The 21,534-nt window shown below is 37.0% G+C and overlaps 1 long non-coding RNA gene across 5 annotated transcripts in view; it reads left to right on the forward strand.

Moving 5' to 3' along the window:
* Positions 1 to 20,154, forward strand: part of LOC128640250 (uncharacterized) — a 29,250-nt gene extending 9,096 nt beyond the window's left edge. For 3 of the 5 annotated variants that reach the window (XR_008399316.1, XR_008399317.1, XR_008399313.1), the window contains 5 exons: positions 27 to 110; positions 987 to 1,062; positions 11,308 to 11,425; positions 17,166 to 17,253; positions 19,947 to 20,154. This is a non-coding gene — a long non-coding RNA (uncharacterized LOC128640250). Of the gene's footprint in view, positions 1 to 26; positions 111 to 986; positions 1,063 to 11,307; positions 11,426 to 17,165; positions 17,254 to 17,468; positions 17,619 to 19,946 lie in introns of all 5 variants that reach the window. The other 2 variants (XR_008399314.1, XR_008399315.1) reach the window with 2 other exon arrangements.
* Positions 20,155 to 21,534: the final 1,380 nt, after the last annotated feature.

Here is a 21,534-nt window from a genome sequence, read left to right on the forward strand (position 1 = left end):
ACTGAAACTTTGTTTCCTCTCAACAGATGTAGCAATGTGAAGCGAGAGGCCATAATATACAGAGAGGTCTTCACTTCAACTGCGTCTACTGACATCCAGGCTGCAAGTTGGTAAGGACAGAGACTGGGGCTACAGTTGCCTTTCCCATATATTAGATTCAATTTTGTAACAAACTGCTTTATAAATTATAAAGCAGAAACCTTAATGCTGCTGTTAAGCTAAGGTTTGATCATTTGCCATAACGAAGGCAGGAGGAGGTATACATTGTATTCTGTGTTTGACAGCTGTGTTTATAGGCAGTGGGGACAGTGCGGCCGACTGCTCTCACCACCCGTGATCATGGAAAGCTAGGCAGATAACAATCTGTACCTCCAAATGCCTTTTTGGCATTTTTTTTTCTTTCTTGGTCTATTGTGAATGTATATCTGTCTCCTGTGCATCTCCCATTAACATTTGTTTAAGGTTATCCGGTCAAGCTGCTGTTTGCTGCATGAGGACACCTCTGCTGCACAAGATCTGCTACGTCATTCTGCTGCACAAGATGAGACTTCGCTGGGACACCATTCAAGTATGACAAGGATTCAACCAGATTCATCCGTCCTCAGACGTGTTCAGAACGCTACGTTGATATATATGTATAATGTTTTATTATTATTCTGTATAAAGTTAGAATTCAATGTGTTCAGTTACCATACTACGAATGATGTCTGCTGAAGTGTTCACGGATAGTGAGAGTAGAGTGCGGCTGCTCTCACTGTCTGTGATCATGGGAAGCTAATCGGATTTCAGTTTGTTTGGTTATCTATTGTAAAATATTTTTATAATTATGTAAAATATCCATAATTATGTATAATTTATTATTATGTATGATATGCTTGGCTTAAATATGGGAAAGGCAACTTTAACTCTGTACTTTTTGTACACTGGGTGCATTTAGAGCACCAGGTTGTCTAGTTTCTTACACTAATTTTGTTTTCTGTATATAGATTTTGTTTTATATACAGATGTTCAAGCACTGGACAAAATGTCTACATGAAACATTTCTCCGTTACATCAGCCCAGGTAAGCATGAGTGGTTGTGAAGATGTAGCATTTACAACTTTCAATGCTTGCATTTTTGTTTCCCTGCATCTAAAAGGGATATAAAAACCCAAATGTTTATGTCATGATTCAGATAGAGCATGCAATTTCCAATTTACTCATATCAAATTTTCGTTGTTCTCTTAATCTTTATTTGAAAAAGCAGGAATGTAAGCTTAGGATGCCACCCATTTTTTGTTCAGAACCCTGGGTAGCGCTTGCTGATTTATTGGCTACATTTAGCCACCAATCGGCGAGCGCTACCCAGAACATTTGGATTTCATATCCCTTTTATGTTCTGATTACTTGGTTTAGGAAAATGGTTACCAGACTGAACACAGCGGGGGTTTTTTTTTTTTTTTTTTGTTTATTAAAATTGCATAAGTCTCATTGTCATAGCAATGGCACTTAATGCTAAGTCACTAAGGTTCCGGGTTTAAAAATTCAAATGGCCCAGGTGGAAGGAATATCTATGTCTCCCTCACTAATAAATTCACTTCAATTTTCTCTTGGTATTTCTGGTAAAAAAAAAGAATCTGCACATATCTTACAGTAAAGGGAGCTAGCTGCTTATTGGTTCCTGCAGACATTTGTCTCTTGTGATTGGCTAACTAGATGTGTTCAGCTAGCTGCCAGTAGTGCAATGTTCTTTCAGCAAAGGATAACAAGAGAATGAAGCCCATTTGATAATAGAAGTAATAAGGAAAGCTGTTTTAAAATTGTTTATTTCCAAATCACAAAACGAAACTTAAGCATTGGCTTTTTTAAGGATTTCGTCTTGTTTTGTCACCAACTCATAGGTTCATCAGTATAGATAAAATGTGACTATTGTAACACATCTAGAACTCGCACACCCTCTATATAAACTGTACCTTGTTCAGTTACTTAATTTCCTATTGCCTCTATAGGTGAGAACTGGTTCTGGGATGCTGTAATGATCACTAACTCTTTGCTTCAGTCTGTCAGAATATTTGTGTACAACTTTATTTTACTTCTGTTTATAATGTACCTCACGCTTTATTTTACTTCTGTTTATAATGTACCTCACGCTTTATTTTACATCTCTTTATAATGTACCTCACGCTTTATTTTACTTCTCTTTATAATGTACCTCACGCTTTTTTACTTCTCTTTATAATGTACCTCACCCTTTATTTTACTTCTCTTTATAATGTACCTCACGCTTTATTTTACTTCTCTTTATAATGTACCTCACGCTTTATATTTTACTTCTCTTTATAATGTACCTCACGCTTTATATTTTACTTCTCTTTATAATGTACCTCACGCTTTATATTTTACTTCTCTTTATAATGTACCTCACGCTTTATATTTTACTTCTCTTTATAATGTACCTCACGCTTTATATTTTACTTCTCTTTATAATGTACCTCACGCTTTATATTTTACTTCTCTTTATAATGTACCTCACGCTTTATATTTTACTTCTCTTTATAATGTACCTCACGCTTTATATTTTACTTCTCTTTATAATGTACCTCACGCTTTATATTTTACTTCTCTTTATAATGTACCTCACGCTTTATTTTACTTCTCTTTATAATGTACCTCACGCTTTATTTTACTTCTCTTTATAATGTACCTCACGCTTTATTTTACTTCTCTTTATAATGTACCTCACGCTTTATATTTTACTTCTCTTTATAATGTACCTCACGCTTTATATTTTACTTCTCTTTATAATGTACCTCACGCTTTATATTTTACTTCTCTTTATAATGTACCTCACGCTTTATATTTTACTTCTCTTTATAATGTACCTCACGCTTTATATTTTACTTCTCTTTATAATGTACCTCACGCTTTATATTTTACTTCTCTTTATAATGTACCTCACGCTTTATATTTTACTTCTCTTTATAATGTAGCTCACGCTTTATATTTTACTTCTCTTTATAATGTAGCTCACGCTTTATATTTTACTTCTCTTTATAATGTAGCTCACGCTTTATTTTTATTTTTTCCCCCTTTTTGCTTAAACTTCTTTTCATAAGAGCATAATGAGGTAGGCTCGAGCGGATGTCTTGAGCATTGTTGCAAACCCTTTTGCCTATGCAGTGCTTAAGACATGGGCACGTAATTCTTGAGCCTACGGACATGCTCCTAAAAAGAAAAATATACCCTGTGAGCTTGTGCACGTGCTCAGTAGGGGCTTGTTCCCCCAGAAAGTGTGAATATAAAGACTGCAAAATTTTGAGGTCTTAAAACTGCATGTCATTTCTGAATCATTCAAAGTTTATTTTGACTTGAGTGTCCCTTTAATTCTGTATTAAGACAAACGGTTTCAGATCTGATGGAGTTGTACTTTTAAAGAGACAACCAAATGCAGAATCATTTGAAAGTGATGTAGCAAATCTGTAAAAGGCTGACAATAAAATATCACCTTAGTATCTCTGTAAAATATGACCGTATGTGACCTCTGTCTTTGGTAGCCTCATCCCATTATAGACCAAATGTAAGCATCTGTATGTCCCAGGACTAGCACAGGATCATGCGCCTTAGATGTCCCTTTATTTCCGTTCTCCGCTAAAGAAAGTTTACTATGATTAATTTTTGGTTAAATCCCACAAGATAACGGTAAAGTATGAACTTGGCACAGACTTATGAAATTCCTGACAGTGTAGGGGTTAATTATGTAGCTTGTAAGATTAAGTGTGGCTGTAGTGTGTTTTTTTTCCTTTTGCGCAGTGTAGGATTCACACACTGCTCTCTTTTCTCAAGTGGGACATGCAGAATAGAGCAATCTCGCCACTGTCAGCTAGATTGCCGCAGAAAGCCCAGGACAGTGGCATCCTTTAGGGCTAATAAACTACTGCGCCTGTACGGCACTGTTCGTTAAGGGGTTAAACGGAAACAATGCATATTGCTGAATGAGTTGATACCAGGTGTACGTGTTCCCTGAATACAACTTATTCAAATGGATGCCGTTGAGGAGAAAAGTGTACACCATGTCTACTGTACGTTATCCTCTAGGGTTTGTAGGAATTCCCCATCCAGCTCCCTTTCTGCTACCGGTGCATCCTGGTTCAGCCCCTTTGTGATGTCATCACGTGCGTACGTGGTGACATCACCAGCACTCCTGTGAAGCCTGGGAGTGCCGTCCATTAGGTCACTAATGGTCCCCGGCCTGCAGTGCATGGGATTACCAAAAAACAATTTTGATCGGCGATTCCCCACCTTTGTGCATTGAAGAGATTAAATTATATATATTTTTTTAAAGCTGAGGTAAGCTCTGGAGCACTATATGGCAGCAGTTTTACAAGAATGTTATCCATTTGCAAGAGCACTATATGGCAGCAGTTTTACAAGAATGTTATCCATGTGCAAGAGCACTATATGGCAGCAGTTTTACAAGAATGTTATCCATTTGCAAGAGCACTAGATGGCAGCAGTTTTACAAGAATGTTATCCATTTGCAAGAGCACTATATGGCAGCAGTTTTACAAGAATGTTATCCATTTGCAAGAGCACTAGATGGCAGCAGTTTTACAAGAATGTTATCCATGTGCAAGAGCACTATATGGCAGCAGTTTTACAAGAATGTTATCCATGTGCAAGAGCACTAGATGGCAGCAGTTTTACAAGAATGTTATCCATTTGCAAGAGCACTATATGGCAGCAGTTTTACAAGAATGTTATCCATGTGCAAGAGCACTATATGGCAGCAGTTTTACAAGAATGTTATCCATGTGCAAGAGCACTATATGGCAGCAGTTTTACAAGAATGTTATCCATGTGCAAGAGCACTATATGGCAGCAGTTTTACAAGAATGTTATCCATGTGCAAGAGCACTATATGGCAGCAGTTTTACAAGAATGTTATCCATGTGCAAGAGCACTATATGGCAGCAGTTTTACAAGAATGTTATCCATGTGCAAGAGCACTATATGGCAGCAGTTTTACAAGAATGTTATCCATGTGCAAGAGCACTATATGGCAGCAGTTTTACAAGAATGTTATCCATGTGCAAGAGCACTATATGGCAGCAGTTTTACAAGAATGTTACCCATTTGCAAGAGCACTAGATGGCAGCAGTTTTACAAGAATGTTATCCATTTGCAAGAGCACTAGATGGCAGCAGTTTTACAAGAATGTTATCCATGTGCAAGAGCACTAGATGGCAGCAGTTTTACAAGAATGTTATCCATTTGCAAGAGCACTAGATGGCAGCAGTTTTACAAGAATGTTATCCATTTGCAAGAGCACTATATGGCAGCAGTTTTACAAGAATGTTATCCATTTGCAAGAGCACTATATGGCAGCAGTTTTACAAGAATGCTATCCATGTGCAAGAGCACCAGATGGCAGCAGTTTTACAAGAATGTTATCCATTTGCAAGAGCACTATATGGCAGCAGTTTTACAAGAATGTTATCCATGTGCAAGAGCACTAGATGGCAGCAGTTTTACAAGAATGTTATCCATTTGCAAGAGCACTATATGGCAGCAGTTTTACAAGAATGTTATCCATGTGCAAGAGCACTATATGGCAGCAGTTTTACAAGAACGTTATCCATTTGCAAGAGCACTATATGGCAGCAGTTTTACAAGAATGTTATCCATTTGCAAGAGCACCAGATGGCAGCAGTTTTACAAGAATGTTATCCATTTGCAAGAGCACTAGATGGCAGCAGTTTTACAAGAATGTTATCCATTTGCAAGAGCACCAGATGGCAGCAGTTTTACAAGAATGTTATCCATTTGCAAGAGCACTATATGGCAGCAGTTTTACAAGAATGTTATCCATTTGCAAGAGCACTAGATGGCAGCAGTTTTACAAGAATGTTATCCATGTGCAAGAGCACTATATGGCAGCAGTTTTACAAGAATGTTATCCATTTGCAAGAGCACTAGATGGCAGCAGTTTTACAAGAATGTTACCCATTTGCAAGAGCACTAGATGGCAGCAGTTTTACAAGAATGTTACCCATTTGCAAGAGCACCAGATGGCAGCAGTTTTACAAGAATGTTATCCATGTGCAAGAGCACCAGATGGCAGCAGTTTTACAAGAATGTTATCCATTTGCAAGAGCACTATATGGCAGCAGTTTTACAAGAATGTTATCCATTTGCAAGAGCACTAGATGGCAGCAGTTTTACAAGAATGTTATCCATTTGCAAGAGCACTATATGGCAGCAGTTTTACAAGAATGTTATCCATTTGCAAGAGCACTATATGGCAGCAGTTTTACAAGAATGTTACCCATTTGCAAGAGCACTATATGGCAGCAGTTTTACAAGAATGTTACCCATTTGCAAGAGCACTATATGGCAGCAGTTTTACAAGAATGTTATCCATTTGCAAGAGCACTATATGGCAGCAGTTTTACAAGAATGTTATCCATGTGCAAGAGCACTATATGGCAGCAGTTTTACAAGAATGTTATCCATTTGCAAGAGCACTATATGGCAGCAGTTTTACAAGAATGTTATCCATGTGCAAGAGCACTATATGGCAGCAGTTTTACAAGAATGTTATCCATGTGCAAGAGCACTATATGGCAGCAGTTTTACAAGAATGTTATCCATGTGCAAGAGCACTATATGGCAGCAGTTTTACAAGAATGTTATCCATGTGCAAGAGCACTAGAGGGCAGCAGTTTTACAAGAATGTTATCCATGTGCAAGAGCACTATATGGCAGCAGTTTTACAAGAATGTTATCCATGTGCAAGAGCACTAGATGGCAGCAGTTTTACAAGAATGTTATCCATGTGCAAGAGCACTAGATGGCAGCAGTTTTACAAGAATGTTATCCATGTGCAAGAGCACTAGAGGGCAGCAGTTTTACAAGAATGTTATCCATGTGCAAGAGCACTATATGGCAGCAGTTTTACAAGAATGTTATCCATTTGCAAGAGCACTATATGGCAGCAGTTTTACAAGAATGTTATCCATGTGCAAGAGCACTAGATGGCAGCAGTTTTACAAGAATGTTATCCATGTGCAAGAGCACTAGAGGGCAGCAGTTTTACAAGAATGTTATCCATGTGCAAGAGCACTATATGGCAGCAGTTTTACAAGAATGTTATCCATTTGCAAGAGCACTAGATGGCAGCAGTTTTACAAGAATGTTATCCATGTGCAAGAGCACTAGATGGCAGCAGTTTTACAAGAATGTTATCCATGTGCAAGAGCACTAGATGGCAGCAGTTTTACAAGAATGTTATCCATTTGCAAGAGCACTAGATGGCAGCAGTTTTACAAGAATGTTATCCATGTGCAAGAGCACTAGATGGCAGCAGTTTTACAAGAATGTTATCCATGTGCAAGAGCACTATATAGCAGCAGTTTTACAAGAATGTTATCCATTTGCAAGAGCACTATATGGCAGCAGTTTTACAAGAATGTTATCCATTTGCAAGAGCACTATATGGCAGCAGTTTTACAAGAATGTTATCCATTTGCAAGAGCACTATATGGCAGCACTATTTCCTGTTATGTAGTGCTCCAGACACCTACCTATGTATCTACTCAACAAAGAATACCATGAGAATGAAGCACATTTAAGAGCAAGAAGAAATTGGAAAATAAATTGTGGGTTTAATATCCCTTTTAAAGGAATAGGAAGTGGTAATGTACATTTGTAAGTGAAGGATACTACCACTTACTATTCCTTTTAAAAGGGACATTAAACCCACAACCTCTCTTCTCCAATTTCTTTTTGCACACAGATTTGCTTCATTCTCATGGTATTCTTTGTGTAGATACATAGGTAGGTGTTTTCTTTGTAGTATGTGTGAGCTATAACATAGCATATGTATATTGCTGCTTGCAATCTGTATACTTTTAATTGGGGGGGGGGGGGGGTGTTTTAGATTCTTAATCCAGATTAGCATTTAGTTCTAGGTAGCTTCTTATTAAAGGTACATTGAACCGAAACGGTTTCTTTCATGATTCAGATTGAGCATTGAATTTTAAGCAACTTTATAATTTACGCCTATTCATTTTTCTTCTCTTGTTATCTTTATTTTAAAAGCAGGAATGTGATGCATAGGTGCCAGCCCATTTTAGGTTCAGCACCATGGATAGCGCTTGCTTATTGGAAGCTTACATTTACCCACCAATAAGCAAGCATAACCCCAGGTTCTCAACCAGAAATGGGCCTGCTGCTATGCATCACATTCCTGCTTTTTAAATAAAGATAGCAAGAGAACGAAGAAAATTTGATATTAGGAGTAAATTAGAAATTTGCTTAAAATTGCATTATCTATCTGAATCACAAAAAGAAAAAAATTGGGTTTAGTGTCCCTTTTAATGTGTCTGCACCATGTAGTGGGTTAATGCTCGCTAAGACATTATTTTCCCTCCTGTGCTGGCTGCGGTCTTCAAAACTGCACTTTTTATTTTAAACTTTTAGTGGTGCCAATTGATGAAGCTTCCATCTCTCGTATTCTTGCACCCTGCGTGACATAAGCAGCGCACATTCACAAATCTGTTATGTTGGATCCTGTTCCTTACACTTCACATTAACTCATACAATAGAGAGTGGAATCTTTACAAGTTTGCGTGTGGTGGCATTTACTCATTCTATTTCTGTAAACTAAAGTTATTTTCTAATGTTTAATGTATGTTATATGGGTACCTCACAAAAAAGCTTAACATTTGGGGAGCAAACCACAAAAAACAACTCAATCTATAGGCCTTGATCAGCAGCAGCAGTTTTATTTTTTCTCTCTGATACTAGAACTTTTGGTAATCTTGTTCATTTTTCAGGACAACCTATGTCTCTGTATCATGTTATGTCTATTAGCAAATTTATATTCTATTATCCTATGTTAAGTAAAACAAATAAAACAAAATAAAAAAATAGGCAGATAGGTTCAGGAGCATCCATGTGTCAGGAGAACCATATTGTAGGAGTTTAGCAAAAATGCTTGTAACAATATTGTACATTGTGTGTAGTCTGCTGCCTTCTAGTTCTCCAGACAAGTGCACACTTTCTACAGAAGTAGCTCTTAAAGAATTGCATGAAAATAAAGTACATTTGCTAATAGAAGTATAAGTTTTTGGTTTTTTTTTCCAACTTGCTGTTATACAAAAAATATAAATTGGGGATTGTTTAAGCCTAGCAATAAATCATTGTTAATGTATTAGATTACAAAATGTAAATCTAGTCGAGCAATATTTAATTGCAGGAACATCTTTCAGTGCTCCTTGCAAATAAGAGGAAGCCGAATTACACGTTGCAAAATTAGTATTTTGTCATTTAAAGGCCCTTATTGTCTAATAGTGTTGGCTTCATGTCTAGCAGCCTTCATCATAAGATGATGTTATTTATAAATATTACTTAAAGTGAATATAAAGTTAAAGTGTTTACCTAAAGTGAGACGATAGAAGTTAAATGAATGAGTTTCATTTTTGAAATCTTTAGGATATACTTATCGAGATATTTCACTATAAACGCTACACGGATAAGAGCTCAAGCTCCGGTCGCCATTTTCATCAATTGATTGACAGATGACTCATCTGCGTTCAGTCCCTTTGCACAATTGTCACTGCCCGGGGGGAAAACTATTAGTTTATTGCAGATGAGTCATCTGTCAATCAATTGATGAAAATGGCGACCGGAGCTTGAGCTCTTATCCGTGTAGCGTTTATAGTGAAATATATCTGAAGGTTAAGTATATTTTGAAGATTTCATGAATTAAACCCTCATTCATTTTTTTTTTTAACTTCTATCGTTTCACTTTAGGTAAACACTTTAACTTTACATTTACTTTAAAGTGACACTAAATTCCCCCCCCCCAAAAATGCTTTCATGATTTAGAGCAGGCAACTTTCTAATTTAATCCCATTATCACTTTTTCTTTGTTCTCTTGCTATCTTTATTTAAAAAGCAGGAATGTTTAGCTTAGGAGCCTGTCCATTTTTGGTTGAGAACCTGGGTTATGCTTGCTTATTGGCGACTTACCCATAAGCAAGCGCTATCCAGGGTTCTGAACTTAAAATGGGCCAGCTGGTAAGCTTACACTCCTGCTTTTTAAATAAAGATAGCAAGAGAACAGAAAAATGAATAGGAGTAAATTAGAAAGTTGCTTAAAATTGCTGCTCTAATCCATGAAAGAAAACAAATGGGTTTAGTGTCCCTTGTTAAACCAAATCGCACATTAATTGCTGAGTTTTTAACACAGGTTGATTAAATGATAATCTGAACTACAAATATTTATTTGCTTATTTTATCTGAATACTGGCTTTAGTTAGGTGGTCAGTAAAATTAGCTGGTGGTACCCACTAAATATGCCCTGAGGAGAACACTTTCTAATATACATATGTGTTATTGTTTTGTGATGTGTACCCATTCCAGTTTATTTGTGTAAAGGGACCATCATTTGATGGGTACATGGTTATTTATCAGGCTCTTGTTCTTCCTCTATTGTGAAGTTCACTTTAATCTCTTGAACTCTTTTTGCACTTCTACGTTTATTTACAGTACATTTTGTTAATATAAGTAAATGAAATAGTCTCTTAATTACTGGACCAGAAAGGTTTGTCCCTTTAATCTCCCTTCTGATTGTGAATATATTAACAGATAAGTCCCATGAAAGGAAAACTAACTGTAGAAAAGGGAGTAGTGTATGAAGTAAAGCGCACTGTAGGTTATAGATTTTATGATACAGGGCTAAAACACTCACAGAAAATGTAGCCACCCTGGTGGGATGAGGAAGTTGCTGAGTGGGGGCAGTGCAATACTTTGGCAGAAAATGTTATAATACAAAGCGCACATTAATTGCACAATTTTGTATAAAAGTTTTTACTTTAGGCAAGAAAACATTGGAAAACATTAATATTGGCTATTTTAGCTTAATATTGGCTTACATTTTATCTGGGGTCAGTAAAATAGTAGCCTAGTGCCCTAATCAAAAAGGTCTTGGGGAGAGCACTTTCACTTTATCCATAAAATTCTTTCAGGTTCTTTAATTCAAAATTTTACATTTTGAGCTCCATTTTATAATTTATAACTTTGTTTAACACTAAAAAAAAAAGTATTCTAATACCCTCTGCTGAAATGTAACATTGTTTTTAAGGTGACACAACTTACGGAAGCGTATTTAGAAAATGCAAGCTAATTTTGCTATTGTGGTGAAAAATATAACGGTTGTTAGTTTCTAGTGGGACCAAGGTGGTTTTGAGAGGTATTTTCTAATTGCAGTAAAATCTATATGGCACTACGAGAGCATTAAAGCTTTCTTTTTTTCTTCCTCAGCATATGTGACCGTGTATGGAGAGATGCTCACTTCACCTCTTGTTTACGCAGAAGAAATGCTTCCACGCTGTCGCTAGATGATTCTCGCTCATTACAATGGCACCATGACTGTTTACAGGTAAGGGCAGACTGGAGCAATTGTTGCCTTTCCTATATGGCATATGCTTTATTGTTATTAACTTGCAGTGACTGCTAGATTTTATTTGTTGTGACCTCCTGTTCAACCAGTTGTCAATAGACCACTGGCAAGACTTACATTTGTGTTTGCATCAGCAAACAGACTTTCAATTACAGCTATCAAACATTTTCTTTGCCCGGTGCTCATGCCTTTTATAGCTTGAGGGCCGACCCAGTTGTTAATGTTTACTTCATGTGCTATCTCTCTGAGCTTAAGGGAAATAGTTAGGGAAATGTCTCTTCTTAACATGATCCGAAGGTAAACATTTCATTCTGTGACTGCCAACTGTGTCTACTGGCTGTGGGTGCAGAGTGCGGCTGTTCCCACATTCTGTGGTCATGGGAAGTGGAAGCAGAGTGCAATCGGTTCTTTTGGCCATGCATAGTTAGGGAAGTTGCCTTTGGCACACTTTTCCTTATGTGATGAGCTGTTAGCATGTGTTGAATTCTTAGCAATTTGGGTACATAGTCATAATTTGTGTCTCCTTACCTTCTGTGGTTCAAAGAGATTTCTTTACCGGTGGGATCTTCCGGATGTGGCAAACATTCTTTTAATTACAGCAATCGGGCATTTTCTTTGCCCGGTGCTTATGCTTTCATAGGTGTGAGGAATCCACAAGCTTTCATGCTCCTTGGTGGAGAGGGTCAATCAGCCAAGCTGCTCCGAAGCCTTGGCTTGTCTGAATTGCACTATGTGCATTTTCCTTGTGAGTACCCTGTATATTGAATACATGTGAATCTCCAAGTATAAGAGACTGCATAATAAGGCATCTCCTACTTTTTGTCTTTTAGGACATTTTATTTTTCACCATTCGAAGAGAGCTGACTGCTCATAATATTGGATTGCGATCATCTGGTCCCAGATATTTCTCAACTGTCTTTTTAATCAATTTTCCCCAATTATGTGCTTTTTTTTTCTTTTTTGATTGTACTATCATATTTTACAGTCTTACGTTCCATATTGTGTGCGCACCTCTGATACGATATTGTGTACAATATTGTTTGTTTTTTATTGCTTGAGGGCTGACCCAGCTGTTAATGTTTACTTCATGTGCTATCTCTCTGAGCTTAAGGGAAATAGTTAGAGAAATGTCTTCTTAACTTGGTCCGAAGGTAAACATTTCATTCTGTGACTGCCAACTGTGTCTACTGGCTGTGGGAGCAGAGTGCGGCTGTTCCCACATTCTGTGGTCATGGGAAGTTGAAGCAGAGTGCAATCGGTTCTTTTGGCCATGCATAGTTAGGGAAGTTGCCTTTGGCACACTTTTCCCTTTATGTGATGAGCTGATAGCATGTGTTGTGGATTCTTAGCAATTGGGTAGGTAGTGACTAAAAGGTAAATGGTCCCTCCTATTTGTCTCTCCATACCTTCAGTGGTTCAAAGAAATTTCTTTACCGGTGGGGTCTTCAGGATGTGACTGACCTTGATGGAATAGTTACAAGCAATCATCTGAAAATACTTCAATTTGTGTAATTGGGCATTTTCTTTGCCTGGTGCTTATGCTTTCATAGGTGTAAGGAATCAACACGCGTTCATGCTCCTTGGTGGAGAGGGTGATACAGCCGAGCGGCTCCGAAGCCTTGGCTTGTCTGAATTGCACTGTGTGCGTTCTCCTTGTGAGTACCCTGTATATTGAATACATGTGAATCTCCAAGTATAAGAGACTGCATAATAAGGCATCTCTTCTACTTTTTGTCTTTTAGGACATCGTTTTTATTTTTCACCATTCGATGAGAGCTGACTGCTCATAATATTGTATTGAGATCATCTGGTCACAGATATTTCTCAACTGTCTTTTTAATCAATTTTCTCCAATTGTGTGATCATTTGTTTTGCCTTTTTTTGATTGTACTATCATGTTTTACAGTCTGTCATATATTGTATTTGTGTGCGCACCTCTGATACGATATTGTGTACAATATTATTATTTTTTTTTATGGCTTGAGCGCTGACCCAGTTGTTAATGTTTACTTCATGTGCTATCTCTCTGAGCCTAAGGGAAATAGTTAGGGAAATGTCTTCTCAACATGGTCCAAAGGTAAACATTTAATTCTGTGACTGCCAACTGTGTCTACTGGCTGTGGGAGCAGAGTGCGGCTGTTCCCACATTCTGTGGTCATGGGAAGTGGAAGCAGAGTGCAATCGGTTCTTTTGGCCATGCATAGTTAGGGAAGTTGCCTTTGGCACACTTTTCCCTTATGTGATGAGCTGATAGCATGTGTTGTGGATTCTTAGCAATTGGGTAGGTAGTGACTAAAAGGTAAATGGTCCCTCCTATTTGACTCTCCATACCTTCAGTGGTTGAAAGATTTCTTTACCGGTGGGGTCTTCAGGATGTACCCTGTATATTGAATACATGTGAATCTCCAAGTATAAGAGACTGCATAATAAGGCATCTCTTCTACTTTTTGTCTTTTAGGACATTGTTTGTATTTTTCACCATTCAAAGAGAACTGACTGCTCATAATATTGGATTAAGATCATCTGGTCAGATATTTCTCAACTGACTTTTTAATCTATTTTCCTCAATTGTGTGATCATTTGTTTTGCCTTTTTTGATTGTACGGTCATATTTTACAGTCTTACGTTCCATATATTTTATTTGTGTGCGCACCTCAGATACGATATTGTGTACAATATTGTTTGGTGTTTTTTATTTATGGCTTGAGGGCTGACCCAGTTGTTAATGTTTACTTCATGTGCTATCTCTCTGAGCTTAAGGGAAATAGTTAGGGAAATGTCTCTTAACATGATCCGAAGGTAAACATTTCATTCTGTGACTGCCAACTGTGTCTACTGGCTGTGGGTGCAGAGTGCGGCTGTTCCCACATTCTGTGGTCATGGGAAGTGGAAGCAGAGTGCAATCGGTTCTTTTGGCCATGCATAGTTAGGGAAGTTGCCTTTGGCACACTTTTTCCTTATGTGATGAGCTGATAGCATGTGTTGAATTCTTAGCAATTTGGGTACATAGTCATAATTTGTGTCTCCTTACCTTCTGTGGTTCAAAGAGATTTCTTTACCGGTGGGATCTTCAGGATGTGGCAAACATTCTTTCAATTACAGCAATCGGGCATTTTCTTTGCCCGGTGCTTATACTTTTTATAGGTGTGAGGAATCAACACGCGTTCATGCTCCTTGGTGGAGAGGGTCAATCAGCCAAGCTGCTCTGAAGCCTTGGCTTGTCTGAATTGCACCGTGTGCGTTCTCCTTGTGAGTACCCTGTATATTGAATACATGTGAATCTCCAAGTATAAGAGAGACTGCATAATAAGGCATCTCTTCTACTTTTGTCTTTTAGGACATTTTATTTTTCACCATTCGAAGAGAGCTGACTGCTCATAATATTGGATTGAGATCATCTGGTCACAGATATTTCTCAACTGTCTCTTTAATCAATTTTCCCCAATTGTGTGATCATTTGTTTTGCATTTTTTGATTGTACAGTCATTTTACAGTCTGTTTCATATATTTGTGCGCACCTTTGATATGATATTGTGTACAATATTGTTTGTGTTTTTTATGGCTTGAGCGCAGACCCAGTTGTTAATGTTTGCTTCATGTGCTATCTCTCTGAGCTTAAGGGAAATAGTTAGAGAAATGTCTTCTTAACTTGGTCAGAAGGTAAACATTTCATTCTGTGACTGCCAACTGTGTCTACTGGCTGTGGGAGCAGAATGCGGCTGTTCCCACATTCTGTGGTCATGGGAAGTGGAAGCAGAGTGCAATCGGTTCTTTTGGCCATGCATAGTTAGGGAAGTTGCCTTTGGCACACTTTTCCCTTTATGTGATGAGCTGATAGCATGTGTTGTGGATTCTTAGCAATTGGGTAGGTAGTGACTAAAAGGTAAATGGTTCCTCCATTTGTCTCTCCAAACCTTCAGTGGTTGAAAGATTTCTTTATCGGTGGGGTCTTCAGGATGTGACTGACCTTGATGGAACAGTTACAAGAAATCCTCTGAAAAGACTTCAATTTGTGTAATTGGGCATTTTCTTTGCCCGGTGCTTATGCTTTCATTGGTGTGAGGAATCGACACACGTTCATGCTTCTTGGTGGAGAGGGTGAATCAGCCGAGCGGCTCTGAAGCCTTGGCTTGTCTGAATTGCACCGTGCGTTCTCCTTGTGAGTACCCTGTGTATTTATTACATGTGAATCTCCAAGTATAAGAGACTGCATAATAAGGCATCTCTTCTACTTTTTGTCTTTTAGGACATTTTATTTTTCACCATTCGAAGAGAGCTGACTGCTCATAATATTGGATTGAGATCATCTGGTCACAGATATTTCTCAACTGACTTTTTAATCAATTTACCCCGATTGTGTGATCTATTTTTTGATTGTACTATCATATTTTACAGTCTGTCATATATTGTATTTGTGTGCGCACCTCTGATACGATATTGTGTACAATATTGTTTGGTTTTTTTTATGGCTTGAGCGCAGACCCAGTTGTTAATGTTTACTTCATGTGCTATCTCTCTGAGCCTAAGGGATATAGGTAGGGAAATGTCTTCTCAACATGGTCCGAAGGTAAACATTTCATTCTGTGACTGCCAACTGTGTCTACTGGCTGTGGGAGCAGAGTGCGGCTGTTCCCACATTCTGTGGTCATGGGAAGTGGAAGCAGAGTGCAATCGGTTCTTTTGGCCATGCATAGTTAGGGAAGTTGCCTTTTGGCACACTTTTCCCTTATGTGATGAGCTGATAGCATGTGTTGTGGATTCTTAGCAATTGGGTAGGTAGTGACCAAAAGGTAAATGGTCCCTCAATTTGTCTCTCCATACCTTCAGTGGTTAAAAGAAATTTCTTTACCGGTGGGGTCTTCAGAATATGACTGACCTTGATGGAACAGTTACAAGAAATCCTCTGAAAAGACTTCAATTTGTGTAATTGGGCATTTTCTTTGCCTGGTACTTATGCTTTCATAGGTGTGAGGAATCGACACACGTTCATGCTTCTTGGTGGAGAGGGTGATACAGCCGAGCGGCTCCGAAGCCTTGGCTTGTCTGAATTGCACTGTGTGCATTCTCCTTGTGAGTACCCTGTATATTGAATACATGTGAATCTCCAAGTATAAGAGACTGCATAATAAGGCATCTCTTCTACTTTTTGTCTTTTAGGACATCGTTTTTATTTTTCACCATTCGAAGAGAGCTGACTGCTCATAATATTGGATTGAGATCATCTGGTCACAGATATTTCTCAACTGACTTTTTAATCAATTTTCCCCAATTGTGTGATCATTTGTTTTGCCTTTTTTGATTTGTACTATCATATTTTACAGTCTGATTCATATATTTTATTTGTGTGCACACCTCTGATACGATATTGTGTACAATATTGTTTGTTTTTTTAGGGAAGTTGCCTTATGTGATGAGCTGATAGCATGTGTTGTGAATTCTTAGCAGTTGGGTAGGTAGTCCCCAAAAGATAAATGGTTTCCATACCATAACTTTTCACTTCATTCTTGTTTTTCACTTCAAATAGAATTCTTCACCGTTTAGATTTTCATGCAAAACAGACAGAGGACATTTCTCAAATCAAATTGTTGTTATGGTTTTTTTATGCTAATATGGGAAAGGCAACATCTCTGTACATTTGTATACTTGATGCACCTAAAGCATCAAGTTGTCTGGTTTCTTACGCTAAGTGTGTTTTTTTTTTTTTTTTTTTTTTCCACAGATTACAGAGAACCTAATCGAACGCCTTTCTGCAGCTATTGAATAATTGGAACAAAACTTGTGACTTTAGCCCAGTGACATTAAGCTAGGTAAGAATGAACGGTTTTGCGTTTGGTAGTGTATTGACATTCAGGAATGGTTAATAGCATATTTGCTCACTTGCTTTGTAATCGGACTGATCACAGCAGTGACTTATTTAAAGGGCCACTAAATCCAAAAAAATTCTTTCATGATTCAGTTAGAGAATACAATTTTAAACAACATTCAAATTTACTTTTATTATCTAATTTGTTTTATTTTCTAGATATCCTTTGTTGAAGAAATAGCAATGCATATGGGGGAACCAATCACACGAGGCATCTATGTGCACGCACCAATCAGCAGCTACTGAGCCTATCTAGATATGCTTTTCAGCAAAGAATATCAAGAGAATGAAACAAAGTAGATAATAGAAGTAAATTAGAATGTTTAAAATTGCACACTTTCTAATTAATGAAAGAAAAAATTGGGGTTTCATGTTCCTTTTAATATGCAGCGTATTGTTTAAGCACTGGACTGGAAGTGCAGATTTTTGTCTGTTTTAGAAGGAATAATGAAATAAAAATATACATTCCAATTTTTATAATCCCTTTTTATAAAGAGGACCCTATAAAAGTTTAGTTGTCTAGAACAGTGGTTCTTAAAATTTTGCAGACTGTGGTACAATTGGCAGTGCAAATAAAATAGGTATTTTCAAATTATATTACAATATATTTAACCAATCAAGTTAATCCAAACAGCCCATGGTACTTACTGTGTTGCTGCTCGTGACTCAAAGTGTAAATATAAAAAGACTGCACATCTTAATGGTGGTAGTAAATTGGAAAGTTGTTAAAAATTGCATGTTCTATCTGAATCATAAAGGTTTAATTTTGACTTGTGTCCCTTTTTTTGAGCTAGCCAAAGCACAAATTGCACAATTTAATATAATTTGATTTTATTATAAATTATATAAAGAGGAAAGCGGTGTTACAACATTTGAACAAACTTAAAGTAGATATAGGTATGTTACAAGAAACTCACCTTGACGAGTTAGAAAGTCAGAAGCTTAAATTGGGGTGGGTTGGCGAAGTAGTATATGCCCCAGGTACGCACAAGAAAAAAGGTGTGGCCGTACTATTTAAGAAAAATTTGCAATATCAAATTTTTAGAAAAGTAGACTCACAGGGTAGATTTATTATTCTAGAAATGGAGTTAGGGAAAAAACAAATATATATATATATATATATATGTATATATGTATATATGTGTATATATATGTATATATGTGTGTATATATGTATATATATGTGTGTGTATATATGTGTATATATGTATATATATGTATATATATGTATATATATGTATATATATGTGTATATATGTGTATATATATGTGTATATATGTGTATATATATGTGTATATATGTGTATATGTGTATATATGTATATATATGTATATATATGTATGTATATGTATGTATGTATATGTATGTATATGTATGTATATGTATGTATATGTATGTATATGTATGTATATGTATGTATATGTATGTATATGTATGTATATGTATGTATATGTATGTATATGTATGTATATGTATGTATATGTATGTATATGTATGTATATGTATGTATATGTATGTATATGTATGTATATGTACTGTATATGTACTGTATATGTATGTATATGTACTGTATATGTACTGTATATGTACTGTATATATATATATATATCTCCCAAATGAGAAGAAAAGGTGTTTTTGTAAAACAATCCCAAGACAAATTGATGGGGGCAGACAGAAATGTTATTTTGGGTGGGGATCTGAATATGGTAGCATCTGGACTATTACATAGGAAACAATATGCGGGTAGGCAGCAATTGGGGAATAGAGACACTAGAACACTTAAAAAGTTTTGTTATAATTTGGAACTCTTAGATATATGGAGGAATACTTTCCCAGACAGTAAGGAATATACTTGTTTGTCTAAGGCATACAAATCTCTGTCGCGCATTGATATGTTTCTGATCAGTAAGAATCGGTTTACCCTGGTTCAAAAGACAACAATCACCCCAATTACCATCTCTGATCATGCACCAGTCCTGCTCTCTGATAATTAACGCCAGTAACTTACCAAATAGGCTCTTTTTTTCCAAATTACCTATATACAAATTTAAAATTTCGGAATTTTCTGTCTAGTTTATGGGAAGAATATTATGCCAAGAATAAAGAATCAGTTGAAAATATAGAGATACTATGGCAGGCATTTAAGGCAGTTGCTCGGGGAGAAATAATAGCCCTTTTGGTTAAAACAAAGAAGGCAAATAATAACTATTGGTTGCAACTCACAAATCGGGTCATCAACAAATACCAAATATATATACAGAATAATAGTGAGAACTGGAAACGGTATTTAGATGCTAAAAAACAGAGGGATGACTGGTGCATGGCGAGAGAAACACAAGCAGAAATTAGGCGGAATAGTAAGTTCATGTCCTATGGTAACAAGACAGGGAAATTCCTAGCTAAAATGATCAATTTTCAGAAGTCGAGTAAAAATATAACTTCCATTAAAGTAAAAGATAAAGTCCTTACTCAGCCATTAGAGATTATTAAGGAATTTCAACAATACTTTCAAAACCTGTATGGGGAGAAAGAAATAGCTATGTTATTGTTCAGATGATTGTATTGTAGGATGTAAACTTCTGTTTGGCATGAATGTTTGTCCCATGTGCTCATTTTAATTTTTTTATTTATTGCAGGTTCTGTCATAGCTGTCTCTTTAAAGATGAACAATTAAACTTATATACACACACGGTGCGCACAGGGGAAAAAAGGTGATTATGGCAGAAGTGCAGCATTTTTCTTCGACTACCTTGAACGATAAACATGGATGTAATTTGGATTTATGACCTCTGTCTGCTATTTTAAGTGTGTTGCTGTGTGTCAATAAAGCTTTGACTTCTCTTACATTGGTGTGTTTTTATTTTTGGCTCTTTACAATATGAAATGTTTACATTCTACAGTTATAAACCTCTTGCTCTCGAGGAACATCCGTATTTGCATTGCTAGATTCTGGTGATCCATGATGACATCTAACTCATTGGGGACTTGGATGAAGGCAGAGGCTCATGCTTGGGGTGGAACATGAGCATTTGGAGGGTCATGAGGCACCCACAATTGATAGAGGACAACAGACTTTTTTTAGTAGGTTGAATTACTGTAATCTGGATCAGCAACCTTGGGCAACAGGGTGGCTATTGATAAGGAGTAGCAGGTTTTTAGAGCCCTATTATCCAATAAGCCATAGAGGGTCACGAAATGGTACATGTACAAAACGTCACCCCTTTGTAATAAGGGTAGGTTGTTTGCTATCATGAGTCATTGATTGATTTCCTCCTTGTCTCCAGCTTGGACAGATTCAGGACCCACTTCACCGGCCAGCTTAAGGTTTCCAGGTTCCTGGTGTCCCACTAAGAGAGCTGGGTAAGGTGCAGGGTCACATGTGGGGTAAGAGATCACAGGGAAATATTTCATGGATATTTGAGCACCAGACCACTTAAATTGAGTAAAGCTTTAGGTGACCCAAGGGAAAACTAACTAGGCAGGGGGGAGAGTAGATCTGAAGAAAAGGACAACTCCTAGTTAAGAATTGTCCGATTCACAGGTAATTATGAAATGTCTTGTGGGATGTTGAACACCCCCTGTTTTTGTTTTGAAAGTGTGCTTGTTTCACAATCTACAGGGGGGAATTCTGTAACATATATTTCTTCTATAAGGTACGACGAGTCCACGGATTCATCCTTGTGGGATATTATCCTCCTAACAGGAAGTGGCAAAGAGCACCACAGCTGTCAAGGTATATGTAAGGTTAATAAATATTTATTTTAATCATATATTTCAAGATTAATAAATACATATCTTTAATCAGATATTTTGCTGGTCAGTAGAAAATGACTCATTTCATTCAGAAGGGCTGACCTCAACCATGTTTAATTCTCCCCCACTTTTTCAAATACACAGGAAACTCATAAAGATTACTTTAAAAGAGACATTCCTAGCTAAAGTGAGAACAATAGAGCATTTGGTTTAATTAAAATGTAACAACAATTTCAAAACCCATATAAAGTGATTGCAACATAGAGAGAGACAGATCTCTGCTGAGCTAAACTTGTAAACTGGTTCCTGTTGGGCGTGAAATACCATTTACTAAAGCAAAGCTGATCTATTCTTCTCATTGACTGCAAATTATACTTATTGGTATTTTCTGAGGTCAAAATATTCCTATCAAGGAATATTGAATATCGATTTGGTACTCTTTTTGGTAATGTATTAAAAGATTGCTATAAC

The sequence above is a fragment of the Bombina bombina genome, chromosome 1 (assembly GCF_027579735.1).
Source record: "Bombina bombina isolate aBomBom1 chromosome 1, aBomBom1.pri, whole genome shotgun sequence".
Classification (NCBI taxonomy): Eukaryota; Metazoa; Chordata; class Amphibia; order Anura; family Bombinatoridae; genus Bombina; species Bombina bombina.